Here is a 14,953-nt window from a genome sequence, read left to right on the forward strand (position 1 = left end):
ATTAAAATTCATGGAGACGAGGTAAAAACTTTGAGGTTCGCCGATGACATTGTAATTCTGTCAGAGACGGCAAAGGACTTGGAAGAGCAGTTGAACGGAATGGACAGTGTCTTGAAAGGAGGATATAAGATGAACATCAACAAAAGCAAAACGAGGATAATGGAATGTAGTCAAATGAAATCGGGTGATGCTGAGGGAATTAGATTAGGAAATGAGACACTTAAAGTAGTAAAGGAGTTTTGCTATTTAGGAAGTAAAATAACTGATGATGGTCGAAGTAGAGAGGATATAAAATGTAGACTGGCAATGGCAAGGAAAGCGTTTCTGAAGAAGAGAAATTTGTTAACATCGAATATAGATTTATGTATCAGGAAGTCGTTTCTGAAAGTATTTGTTTGGAGTGTAGCCATGTATGGAAGTGAAACATGGACGATAACTAGTTTGGACAAGAAGAGAATAGAAGCTTTCGAAATGTGGTGCTACAGAAGAATACTGAAGATAAGGTGGATAGATCACGTAACTAATGAGGAGGTATTGAATAGGATTGGGGAGAAGAGAAGTTTGTGGCACAACTTGACTAGAAGAAGGGATAGGTTGGTAGGACATGTTTTGAGGCATCAAGGGATCACAAATTTAGCATTGGAGGGCAGCGTGGAGGGTAAAAATCGTAGAGGGAGACCGAGAGATGAGTACACTAAGCAGATTCAGAAGGATGTAGGTTGCAGTAGGTACTGGGAGATGAAGCAGCTTGCACAGGATAGAGTAGCATGGAGAGCTGCATCAAACCAGTCTCAGGACTGAAGACAACAACAACAACATCTCTTGAACTCTGTGCTTTGCAATTACATTTTGTTGCACGTACTTTCAGTGCTGTATGTTGTGTCCTGTCCACTCTTCTAATATATTATACCCAGGAAACCTTGTAAAATTCCAGGATTATGGTTACCATCCCTGCATTATGTATTATTAGATCAATACTCTAATATTTCCAGCTACAATTAAATTCAATTACTTTTCTATAATGGGAGAAAGTCTTTTAGAAGAATAATAGCAGTACCAAACAAAAGCAGTTATAACATCCTTTGTACCATAAACAATCAAAATCAGATTCAATAAATTAATATATGGAAAATGTTTGGAGGAAAGAATAATATACTTCGTTCTCATCGTCTGTAAATGCTAGGAGTTAAATCCGAGCCTAATTTTAAAAAGTAGATATTTATCGTTTAGCATTGTTACAATGCTCATTTCTGTAGTTTCAATACTAATGTGATTTATATGTATTTAGAAAAGTCTTAAACAAGTTCTAGCAAAGTTGGGAATATTATAGAGTGTCTCATAATGTTGTTAATCTATTTCATATTATATTATGTTTTGCATTATTATAACTAGTAGTACATTGTAGGAAGAGTATAAATACTTGGCCTCGAATATTGTTAGGGCAGATGAGTGCTGGACTCACTAGAGAACAGGTAAATTCTTGATGAGGCAAGTTCTTGGTGCAGGATTCTGGTTTGGGTTCACAACAGAGCAATTCGTGTGTCGGTCATTGTTTGATACAGCGTATTAGAACAGTGCAGTGACAGATTATTTCAGAGTGTTAAACAGTTATATTTAATATTGCAAAAGGCAGAATGATATGTGACTTTATATTCGTACTTTATTGAGTATTAGTGTTGAACAATGCAGTAGACCTCACAGGCCATTTCTATCAAATTACTGCATCTGGACTATTTAATTTTTTAGCGTAGGAGTAACAAGGCTTATTACACCGAAGATTGATCATGAGCTCACAAGATGCAGTTTTGAAGTGAATAAATCTATGTACTTACTTTACTTCACTTGTGGCCTACATCATTGTAGTGAGATCCATTATGGTATCCTGTATTTATTGACCAAACATATTTAGCTCATGTATGTAGTCGTCGAGGGACACCAAAGGCAAAGTATTCACAGGTATTTAAACCATTTTAACTACTCACTAAATGGTGGAACATTACAACCTGTTTCTCGCATTGCTAGACAACAATTAAAGCAAATAGTATTTTGAAGTTTAGTACAACAGGAAAATATTACAATACTTAAATTTGTGAAATGTCGCAAGCAATCGGCCACAGACAAATAAGAAGGCTCCTCAGTACATGCAATTCATAATACAAGGGCGACAATACAGTTCCTAAGTCGATGCAGTAGCGTTCGTAGAGCGGCGCATCTTCAGCTGGACCGCTGCCAAGCGGCGCGGCTCTTATGTCCTATTCGTTTAGATGTAACTACTGTCCCGTTGTCGCCTTAGAGAGGAGTCGGTGAGTGTGCTATTGGTTGACGTCGTCTCACAGCCGTTTCTGCTTTAAAGTTCTTGACCGCCATGCCGGCACTTGACGTTACGCCGGAACAGTATACGTACGTACTGTGAAAAGTATTATGAACAGAGTTAGTAGGAAAGAAATAATAAATTGGAACATAATGCATGATGCGGCACTTTTTCACGTATCTTATTGTTTACAGGGCCATATCTTCTTAACTGCGAGTCGTACACTGGTAGAATTTTACAGGTTCAGTCAGCGGTGAATGTGAATACATTCTGCAATATGTGCCATGAATATAGTTAGTAGTAAATAAGTAATAAAATCAAAACTTCATACCTGATGTGGCAGTATCACTGCACGAACAGCAGAATGTAATAAGTGGTAATCTTTTCTCTTTTCATCATTTTGTTGGGGTGTCAACGAGAAATAATTTCGTAAGGCTTTGAAATTACGTGTGAAGTTTGTTGCAAACCAGTAAGTCATTTGCAAATACTGAATCATTAAAGTCTGTGCATTCATAAGTCATGTGCTACACTTCGTTTTCGTCCTCAACTCCTTTGATAGATAGGTGGTTGCTAACCCACCTGCGATTCTTTCCAGGCAGTAGGTCATATGTATACCACCTCTGGTGGAAATAAATGCAGTTGGTTAGGAAATGTGGAAGATACATACATACATACATACATGTAGACAGGCAGATATTTCTATGACATTCATAGATTCCTCTTTCGACTCGCTGATTAAGCTGTGTAAATGTAATTCCATCTTGAGCTCAGGATCATCGGACAAAAGCGGCGCGATGAAATACTCGCATTATAATAGTGTACTAACACTCGTTATTTGGATAGTGGTTTATTAGGCAACCAGTTATAAAGTTCCATTCACGTGATCCTCTGGTCTGCCGCATGACTGACAGAAAGTACTGCTCGTGCGTATATAAGACTAGGCACCAAAGGCACATGGCTCCTTAGGTATCCGAACTTCATAAAGCTCTCCGTCTTTAGACCACGGGTGGCCTACTGGCACCATCCGACCGCCATGTCATCCCCGGTGGAGGATGTGGATAGGAGGAACTTGGGGTCAGCACACCGCTATCCTGGTCGTAAGATGGTATTCTTGACCGAAGTAGCTCCTCAATTGGCATCAAGAGGCTGAGCGCACCCCGAAAAATGGCAGCAGCGTATGGCGGCGTGGATGGTCACCCGTCCAAGTGCCAACCACGCCCGACTGGGCTTAACCTCTCACGGGAACCGGTGTATCCACTTGCCTATCCGAAGCATGTTAAATTGTGGGCTCACTAACAAGACGCAGGCAACCAATGCGCGATTAATGAACATGTGTGTCATCATTCATTGACGAAGGTTAGTCAGCGTGAGCCATAACAAGGTTGACTGTGCAGTAGCGTGGTGAGGCGCGACGTGGTGGTGGTGTTTTGTCCGCTGGTGCTGGGCGGCAGCAGCCGGCGCCAGCATGCCGCCCACGCGGCCAGTCGGAAGTGGCGCCGTTTCATTAACGGCGCTGATTCCGTCCCTCATCGCGGGCCGTAAAACTGCCATAACCGTAAAGTGGTGGGGCGGAGAGGCCGTCCAGCGTGCTCGCTGGCCCTGATCGTTCAGACGCCGCCTCCTGCTCCCATGGCAACAGTAGCCGACGTTCGTAATTACACAGCCTGTTACTGATACACGTGCTGCCACTCACCCTCTCTTAAGAGTCAGTAGTCACTGCTTTTCTGTACATTGCGTTCGCTTGAAAATTTAAACAGCGGGAAGGATGCCAAAACACGATATTGACTTATTGTACTTATACAATACTCTAGGAAGAATATACGATTAATTTTGTATATGATCTGGAATTGTAAACGATGAAAAGTTTATTACACTTCTTTGCTGCCTCTGAGAGCCCCCACTGGCTCCGGCGCAGTGGTCGACACACCGGCTTCGCATTCAGCAGGACGACGGTTCAAACCCGTTCCGGTCATCGAGATTTAGGTTCTCCTTGATTTCCCAAAAATCGTTTCAGCAAATGCCGGGTTCTGTCCTTTCAAAGGGTACGACTGTTTTTCTTCTCCATCTTTGACACAATCTGAGCTTGTGCTCCGTCTCTAATGACTTGATGTCACGGTACGAACCGAATCTTTCTTCCTTCCAGTGGCTATAACCCATACTGTAATTGAGTCGAACTTACCTCCAAAGCACATGCAGTACTTCATTTCATTCTGATTCAGCTCTCTAACAGAGATCATTAACCTTCCTGCCTCGCCCATAGCTGGGTCGCAGTTTCTCAAGGACCCTACAGCAGATGGTCCCAGTGAATATCTGGAAAGTATCCAGACACATGACTGAAGATGACTTACAAGTTCGTGGCTCGCTCCATCGTTAATGCTGGAATTCAATACGTTGTTGGCCCATCCTTAGCCTTGATCACAGTATCCAGTCTCGCAGACATACGTTCAGTCAGGTGCCGGAAGGTATCCTCCGGAATGGTAGCCCATTCTTCACGTAGTGCTGCACTGAGGAGAGGTATCGATGTCGCTCGGTGAGGCTGGCACGAAGTCGGCGTTCCAAAAACTCCCAAAGGTGTTTGGTAGGATTTAGGTTAGGACTCTGTGCAGGCCAGCCCATTACAGGGATGTTATTGTTGAGTAATCACTCCGCCAAAGGTCGTGTATTGAGAACATTAATTCTGCTCGATGTATGTTACATGTCATCAGTTGCCATCGAACAGTTAGACGGATGTTACTTGTCATACAAACTTTAGAAGCAAATATACTCGCGGCACCAAGAACACCTAACGAATGCTATCTTCGTCCCCCTATTCGTTCCGTCCGAAGGTTTGGAGGGAAACTATTTTGGTTTAATTTTTTTTCTTTCTTGTGGGAATTAATTTCTGATGTATGCCACGCATACGATAACTGTCTGAAAAATTAGTACTGAAAACTGAGAAAACTGATAATAAATTATGCTGTGAATCGTTACTGTATTCACTTGGTTGTGCAGTTATCACTGGGTTTCCAGAGGCAGAATGAAATTCTGAAGGCTCGTAATTAAGTTTATAGTTTACCGTTGACAACAAACATCACATGGGTCGCACACAAGTGTGCAATTTGGTAATATAGCTCCAGTCGTGGTAATCGGTTGACCCTCGTCATTTATTAACATGCTGTCATTGATGACGGTGTAAGTTTGTCCACCACAGGAACCCGTTATTAGGCAAAACTGGTTATCATCAACATAACGTTTTAAAATGAGCCTAAGTTATATATTTTAAATAGAATTCTACTACTTCCTGGCTTTGGAGCAAATGAAGTAAAACTTTTTAACTGGAGAGTCAGTTGGTTAAACGATTCACCTTTTCTACACGCCTAGTACCAAATTAATCATTAGTTTCTTATAAACACGGGAAACATTCAGGCCGCCATTTTCCAGTCGCTGTGGTGTAATACTGCGGCATGTACGAACACGTTATTTTATCTATACTCACAACTGCGACAAAAGATTTTCTCCCTTACACGATAACAATAGTTGAATGTTCGCCTTTGCAGCAATTTTATTCGGTACTGTGTTCGTACAACCAGGCTCAAAATTTTAATGCCTTGCTAAGCCAGGTAGTTTGAGAAATTTATTTTCCTTCTTTATTATTAATCCTTAGTAATTCACTTGCCCTCGTACTCCTACCAGTTTCGAAACGGAATAAGATGCAAATGAAATAGTAATAATAATAAAAAAGAAGCAGAGATGCAAATCATCGGAATGGTGGAAGTGGTGGAAGAGGCAAGCTTTATAAAGAATATAAAACATATTTGAAAGTCCAGACACGTCTGTGTGGTAAACACCGTTACTCTGGCCAACATCTGTTCATTTTGTGAGGTGCAGCTGAAAACAGAACTCCAGGAACTAACAATCCCTGGTTCTTTTCAACCAGCACTAGGTGGAACCCAATTACAAGCAGAATGATTCGTACAAGTAATATTAAAATTACAACAGTAGGTCAATCCACTTGCCCTGTGGCGGCAATCAAGCTATCGGATTCTGAGTAGCTTTGGCTCTTACGACAGAAAATGTCTGAGTGCTCTGATAAAATTCTACGAAACGCTCACACATATACTGGCAATTTTAACATTGAAACTTTTACTCAGACTGACAAATTACAGATTCACCAATTTGCAGACAACAGATTACAGCAAATAACATATCTTTAAAACTAAAACAGACAAGAAAATATGCAAAGGAGCAGGATTACTTGGTATGAACATCTTTGACACTGTTACAGAAGCAAATCAAATCAGCGGCAGACTAATGACCATGAGAATTAAGCACACCCACAAAACATATACAATTATTACTGTTCACGCAGCTCCTAACATTGGCAACAAAAAAGAACCTAAGAAGACAGAAAAAAGTGGGAAGAACTTGAAACTGGAATGTCCAAAATTCCGAAGGAGGACGTAAAAATTCTTCCAGGTGATTTCAACGCAACGCACAAATTAACAAAGAGAGCTAAATTTAAAAAAAAACACTCGGCAATTACACTGCACACAAACTCACGAACAAGAATGGCGTAAAGGTCATCAAGTTGTGCCAACAAAACTATCTAAAAATCATGTCAACATCAATTCGAAAGAATCCTAAGTTGCAAAAAACGTGGCAATCCCCGATCTTTCAACTTGGTGACGTTAAAATAGACCATGTTGCGATCTCCTATGATTTCCTAAACGAAATACGCGACGTCCAAGTCCGCATAGGGGAAATATAGATTCTGACCACTACCTTACCAGAGCGAAAATAAAGTTGACAAAAAAAAAATGCCGAAGCAAAACGCGACAAATTCTCAAATTTGATTAGAAAAAATCGAAGAATCAGAAATTCCAGAAGCATGGGAAAAACAACTTACAAACAACTGGAAGGGTTTCCAAACAAAAATTATACAGAAAGCAAAAGTATCCCATTAAAGAAAAAATCCAAGCACCCATGGTGGAATTCAAATTGTGATAATGCAATAGAAGAGAGACAACGAGTCTTCTTGAACTACAACTGTGACAAATCAGAAACCATACAAGAGAAATTTCTTGAAGAGAGAAAACTAACAGCTATAACACAGAGTTATTCTAAAGTCACTATAAGTTTTGTACTTAAGCAAATTTTATGAACCAATATGTAACGTATGTTACAATAGGACATAATTTCAGTACCTTTCAGTATGACCACCTTCATGTCTAGGCACACCTCCAAGCGTTCCACTGTAGACCGAAAAACTTGCCCAAGCATATCTGGTGTAATCTCAGCTTTTCTAGGCAATGCTCCGCTATGGCCGACTTGTCAAGCTCCCTTTGTTTTATACGGCGCTTGTGCTCCGTACAACGCTCCGCAACCGTGCAAACTGTTTGTCCGATATACATGCTGCTTCGGTCACACGGTACACCATACACGCCGGACACTCGTAGAGCAATGTCATCTTTAACAGGGCGAAACATATCTCACATCTTGGGGGCGAGCCGGAACACTGGTCTTAGCCCATGTTTCTGCAACAAACGTCCTAACTTGCTGATAATTCCTCCACAGTATGGCAGGAATGCAGTACGTTTGGCCTCTTCTACTGATTCACCAGGTGTCTTTCGTCGATGGCCCTTGAAAGCGTTTGCGATGTCTCTTTTGCTGTACCTATTTTCCCTGAAAACACGTTTTAAGTTATGCAATTCAGATGTAGGTGGTCGTCGTCAGAGATAATCTTGGCTCTATGAACCAACGCGTTTAGGACCGCTTTCTTGTGTACAGCGTGGTAGAAACTATTGGCTTTCAAGTACCGACCTTTATGGGTTGTTTTCCGGTACACTGAATAACCAAGCTGGCCTCCTGCCTTCCGCTCAACCAAAACATCCAAGAATGGTAGCTTGCCATGCTTCTCCATCTCGACATTAATTTTAAAGTTACTATGGGCACCATTCATGTGATCGATAAACTGCTGTTTCTTATCTTCACCATGAGGCCACATCAGGAAGGTGTCATCAACGTATCGTAGACAGCAAGACGGCCGTAATGTAACAGTTTCCAGAGCCTTCTCCTCAAAGTGCTCCATGAAGATATTTGTGACTGATGGAGACAGTGGTGATCCCATGGCTGTGCCGTCCGTCATCTCATAATATTCATCACAGTACGAAATGTACGTTGTCGTTAGGACGTGACGGAACAACTTAATGATTCGAGATGGAAAATGTAGGGCCAAAAGATCCATCTTATCTTGTATTGGCGCCCTCGTAAAATGTGACACAGCTTCCAGGCTAACCATTAGGTCGTTTGGGCCTATCTTCATTGTCTTGAGTGTCTCAACAAATTCCTGCGAGTTAACCACATAGTGTTCACAATGTCCCAATTTTGGTAGTAATAATCCTGACAAATGCTTAGCAAGTCTCTAGGTGGGCGAACTAATTGGACTAACAAGGACCTCAGATGAACATTTTCCTTGAGTATCTTAGGTAATCCATAAAGCCTGGGAGGTCTGGCGTCACGAGGGGTTAATTTCTTCACCATTTCATCCCTATCTTTCTGTCAATGACCTGTGTGGGATCACAACTAAGCTTGCGGTACGTGGCATCTTCTAATAAATGCAGGTGGTAGTCTGCAGAATTCAAAACCATAGTGACATTTCCTTTGTCGGCTGGCAATACAACCAAATCTTCATACTCACGACATAACCATAAGCAACGTCGTTCCTCCTGGTTAATATTACATTTTGGTGGCTTAGCTTTCGCCAGGATATGGCTGGTAGTTAGCCTGACGTTCTCAGCTGCATCGTGCGGAAGATTTCATCTCTTCTTCCTCAGTTTTTCTAAGTCTCAAACTGCGTATTATGTCCTCACCGTAGAAGAAAGATATGTGTCCTCAGTCTTTCGCGATGGCATACATGTATAAAACGTTATCGGTTTTCAAGCCAAGTCAATCCTAATAAATTCTCGAGCTTTCGATGACCATCTCCGCCATCTTCGTCAAGAGTTCACTGACTGCCGGGGCTGCTACGGTGTCTCGCTTATATAGAAATGATGACATCAACAGCAGCCAATCTGACAGACCCAATGTGGCGCGCGCACATAAGTCAACTTGGGCCATTAGCGTAAGACTCCGAGGACACGTAACTAAAGGTTCTATTTTGTACCTGCATCTGTCAGTGCACAGTACTCTGTATTTACCTTTATTAGTGTTATTTAGTCTCGATACATTGAAGGTAGCAGTTCTTAAAGTTTTATTAGGTCATTTTCACTTGTACATAAACGTTTGTTTACATTATAAATGCGAGGGACAATCATTAGGTGTAGCTTACTGTAGGTTAGTGTTTAATTCTTTAATAATATTCACTAGTTTTTTTGTAGTATTCACTAGATAGACCATAGCAGGAAAATAAGCACAAGATCTAGCTTCTACCATACATGTTTATTGTTTTTCATTGTTAGGTGTCCCTTCTGCCAAATAGAGCACTGAAGACTGAAGCAAATATTTGGACATTTCTTGAGTATTCTTCTTGCTGTAACACAATCATAATGAAGCAGTTTAAAATGTTATATGATGTGATGCTGCCACATGGTCCTTCATAAATTTGGGGAGAAACAACTGAATGCAAATCTGATTCATCAAAAGTACTTAAAGAAAAAAACTGTTGTTAGTAACTGAGTTAGTAACTTTGGTGGCAGTAGGTTTCCTTAAGTTTCTTATATAAATCTCACATTAGCTAGATGGACACGTACTGCGTCTGTTGTGTGCGGACGCAGGAGGAGTTGGCCACAGTCCAAACGCAGCAGGAAACTTCGTTGGCCACAGTCAATGGGGTCCAGAGCGCCACCTTAAGGTGCGGTGGGGATGGAGAGCCTGGGGCAGCCTCTGCTGTACTAGATGTACAGGGGGCGGATCTCACAGCTCTCTGTCACTGAGCCAACCTCAGGTGTGACTGAGCCTGACAGCCCACTCTCACCTCAGTGTAGGTGGCGGGCTTTGTCGAGATCTCGAGCCTCAATGTGATGGCTGCCTGGGGAACTCAGGCTCCTGTAAAATCCCATGCACTTTGCTAAGAGATTCAGTGTGCTATCTGATGCTGGGGTGGGGGAAGGGAGGCTGAGCCAGATCAGAATGCACCTTCTGCAAGGATAGTGGACGCTCCTTCAGCAAGGTCCGGACAGGCACATTGGGATATGGGTTGGTTAGTTATTGGGAGCTCCGATGTTAGGTGGGTCATGGAAAACCCCTCAGGAATGTAGCAGCTAGGGCGGGGAAGAAGTCCAACGTTCACTCGATGTGCTTCCCAGGGGGCCTTGTCAGGAAGGTGGAAGAGGGTCTTACGGCGGCTACCGAGCGTACGGGGTGCAGCCAGCTGCAGATTGTTGCACATGTTTGCACCAACGATGCGAGTCGTCGGAATTCTGAGGAATTCCTTTTGTCCTCTCGACGGATGGCTAAACTGGAGAAGGAGGCTTCCATCTCTCGAGGACTGGAAGCAAAGATAAGGATTTGCAGCATCGTACCCAGGGTGGGTCCTCAGGTTTGGAGTCGAGTGGAGAATCTAAACCAGAGGCTACGTCGACTCCGTTACGAAAATGGTTGTAGATTCCTCGACCTACGGAATGGGGTGGAAGATTGTAGGACGCCCCTCGATAGATCAGGGGTGCGCCTACTCACAGGAAGCAGCTACATGGGTAGCACAGTATTTGTGGCGTGCACATGGGCTCTTTTTGATTAGTTTCCTCCCCATGGGAAACGAACCATTGGCCTGAAAAATTACCAGTTGATGACACTGATGTGGGTGTGACAACAGTGAAAACTGTTAGTTCACCAGAGCATGTCATTCCAAAGGCTTTAAATATGCTAAATCTCATGCTAGTAAATTGTTGAAGTGTCGGCAGCAAGATCCCAGAGTTACTCTCCGAAATAAACAGTAGTTACGCCAATATTGTATTAGGTACCGAAAGCTTGTTGAAACCAGACATAACTAGCAGCGAAATTTTGAACTCGTACTGGACAATGTTTAGGATGGATAAGACTGATGCTATGAGAGGTGGTGTGTTCATTGCAGTTAAAAGCTTTTTAAAAGCAGTTGAGATCGATAACGGGTCGGACTGTGAAATCGTTTGGATAAAGCTGTTAGTCAGATAAGGAGTGATCATTGTATTAGAATGTTCTTATAGACCACCAGCATCGGCAACAAACGTCGCAGAACGTTTCAGGGAAAGTGTTGAGTACATAGGAAACAAATATCCAAATTATCCATTACCTATAGGTGGAGACTTTAAACTGCCGACCATTGACTGAGAAAATTACATGTTTACAACAGGGAACAGAAGCAAAGACTCTTGTGAAGGTATTCTAGGAACGCTCTCAACATACACCCTTCAGCAATTGGTTAGAAAACCAACTCGAGATGGGAACATATTAGATATCTTGGCGACAAACAGACCTGATCTTTTTGAGCAAATTAATCTAGAAGAAGGTATTAGCGACCATAATGTCGTTGTGGATTCTATGTCAGTGGAAGTTGCAAAGAACCCAAAGAAAGAGCCTAGAGTTTTCTTGTTTGAGAAAGGAAATAAAAGTGTCATTAATGAATACCTGCATAGGCAGCTCCAGGCATTCACCGCGGGACACAATGTTATTGAGCATCTTTGGTCGGAATTTAAAGGTATTGTCCACCACGTGCTAGGAAAATGTGTGCCTAGCAAAAATATAGGGGAGGGAAAGAATCCACCTTGGTTCAACAAACATATTAGGAAGTTGCTGAGAAAGCATAGAATTTTGCACAGTCGTTTTAATCGTAGTCACTGCCTCTCTGAGAGACAGAAATTATGCGAAATGATATCAGCTATCTAAAGGTCAATGAGAGATTCTTTCAACGAAATTTAAAGCAATATTTTATCTGCACATTCTAAATATAAACCCAAAAATTTATGGTCGTACGTAAAATCTATGAACGTAACAAATAATTCCATACCTTCTCTTGTTGACGGTATGGTCAGTGATGATAAACAGAAGTTCGAAATTCTAAACCCAGCTTTCAAAAACTCGTTTACAGTAGAGAACTGCAGTACCATTCCCCCTTGCAGTTACCAAACAAACGCAAGGATGGCTGACATAGTGTTCAGTGTATCTTGGATTGGAAAACAGTTACGTTCCTTAGACGCCAGGAAGGCATCTGGCCCAGACGGTATCCCCGTAATATTTTTTGTTGACTATGCTAGAAATATAGCACCGTTCTTATCCATCATCTTTCAGAGATCTTTGGAACAGTGGAAAGTTCCACGGGACTGGAAGAAGGCTCAGGTCATAGCAATCTATAAAAAGTGTAGAAAATTGGATGGACATAATTACCGCCCAGTTTCAGTGACATCGATGTGTTGTAGAATCATGGAACATATTTCGTGTTCAGACGTAGTAACATTTCAGCACGATATACAACAGGCTCTAGATACCGATTCCCAGGTTGATGCGATATTCCTCGATTTTCGACAGGCGTTCGGCTCATTTTTGCACTTTCGCTTGCTCCAAAAAGTGCACGCTTACGGTCTATCCGATAACATATGAGGTTGGATACGAAGTTTTCTAACAGACAGAGCAGTATGTCGTCCTGAATGGGGAGACTTCAACAGAAACAACCTTAACATTAGTTGTGCCTCAGGACAGCGTAACAGTTCCGCTGCTTTCTGGGATTTACATAAATAATCTCGTTGATAGTATTGACAACGGCTTTAGACTGTTTGCCGATGATGCTGTAGTCTACGGGAAAGCAGTATCACACGAAAGTTGTGAACAAATCAATGAGGATTTGCAGAAAATAAATGCGTAGTGTAATGATTGGCAATTATCTCTCAACATCAGGAAGTGTAACCTATTGCGTATAACGAAGCAAAATCCCTACGAATGTAGGAGTACCAAATAAATGCCCAGTCTTTGGAAGCGGTAACATCCGTCAAGTATCTGGATGTGACTATTCGAAATGATCTCAAATGAAACTATCCGATTACACAAATAACGGGTAAGGCGAACTCTAGATTGCGGTTTATTTGTAGAATCCTGAAGCGATGCAGTCCTTCTGCAAAGGAAATTGCTTACAATAACTTACTTCGTCCAGTTTTACTGTACGTCTGTATGGCACCCTTACCAGTTGGGTCTGAATCAAGAGAGTGAGAAGGTCCAAAGAAAGGCGGCAAGATTCGTGACTGGTACATTTAGCCAGCGCGAGAGCGTTACAAATCTCATCGAAAGTTTGAGTGGGTTACACTTGCAGATAGACGACGCGCTAAACGGAAGTGACTGCTCACTAAATTCCAAAATCCGATCTTCGCTGAGGATGTAGAGCATATACTGTTACCACTAACAATCAAATCGCTCAATGATCACCACTTAAAGATAAGGGAAATCAGAGCTGGTGCTGACTCGTTCCGACGGTCGTTTTTCCCTGGCGCGATCCGCGAGTGGAACAGAGGGGTGAAACAAGACTGGCGCGAATAGTGTCCTCTGCCACACACCGCTTGGTGGAAAGCGGAGTATATACGTAGATGTATGCAGATGTATTTCTAAACGTCTCTTGGACTATGTGACATCCCTTGAAGCATCAATACCTTGAGTAACTGAACTTAAGAAGGATTTGACAAAACCAAAACTGACGTAACAAACGTGTCAGACACAGATACATTCCGAAGCAAAATTGATTAATGGAAGTTTATTCCAGACGTGGAACCTACCATACCGACAAAAATAGACTGAAGAAAGAAACAAAGCTACCGGGGAGAAAAGAAGAAACAATGCGAAAATAAGAAGAACCCTAAGAAAGATTGAAGATCACCTGCTTTTCTATCTCCAATAGGGACATTCGCTAATAATAATAAAGAAAGAAAGAAAATCTATGGGATGCAGCTGTGAATGAGTCACAGGCTCTCCACTACTCTGACACAAGCACACTACATCAGCGGCATTGTTTCTTTAGAAACGAAATTCTTTCTTACTTATTTCCGGCATTCATGGACGAGGAGATTGTGAATGTAAGTTATTTTTTGCCTGCCTTGTTTTTTATTTCTTGTATTTTATATCGTTAAATTTATTTGAATGGACGGCATACTCTCTTTCGTTGACAAGGGAAAGAAATACCGAAGCAATGTGAAAGTAGAATAAAGAGCGTTTAAAAATGTTTCTGTAATTGCCATGCTGTGACTAATGTGAGCACGTTTAGCCTCCTTTTCCTCAATATGACTTGTTAAACGCTCATTAAGAGAAAGGAAAACGGCACTTTCGCTTCGTAAAGCATCTTGTTAAAGAAAATAGTTTGTTCAGTGGTAGCGTATCGCAGAATGAAATTTCGTCTGATGAAGCAGATCTTTAGTAAAAACTAAACCAATATCATGAGTATTTAAATTCATAAGATTATTTTGACAATTGCGAGTCAAAATATAACAAAATAGCTTTGTGTATCCGGTGTAATTAAAAACAGTTGCTATTATTAATCGTAACTGAGGCAGTGTATGTGATGAATGGCGATTTAAGAACTTTTTGAGACAGTAATAGGTACAGTATGATAGGCCCTATTCAGGTTATGTGGAGCAAACCGTATTCTCCTCTTCATAGGGAACTGTTAAATAATCTCTCATTAGAACGTTACTATACATCCCTAGAGGAAATATA

The sequence above is a fragment of the Schistocerca gregaria genome, chromosome 2, assembly GCF_023897955.1.
Source record: "Schistocerca gregaria isolate iqSchGreg1 chromosome 2, iqSchGreg1.2, whole genome shotgun sequence".
In the NCBI taxonomy this organism is placed as follows: domain Eukaryota; kingdom Metazoa; phylum Arthropoda; class Insecta; order Orthoptera; family Acrididae; genus Schistocerca; species Schistocerca gregaria.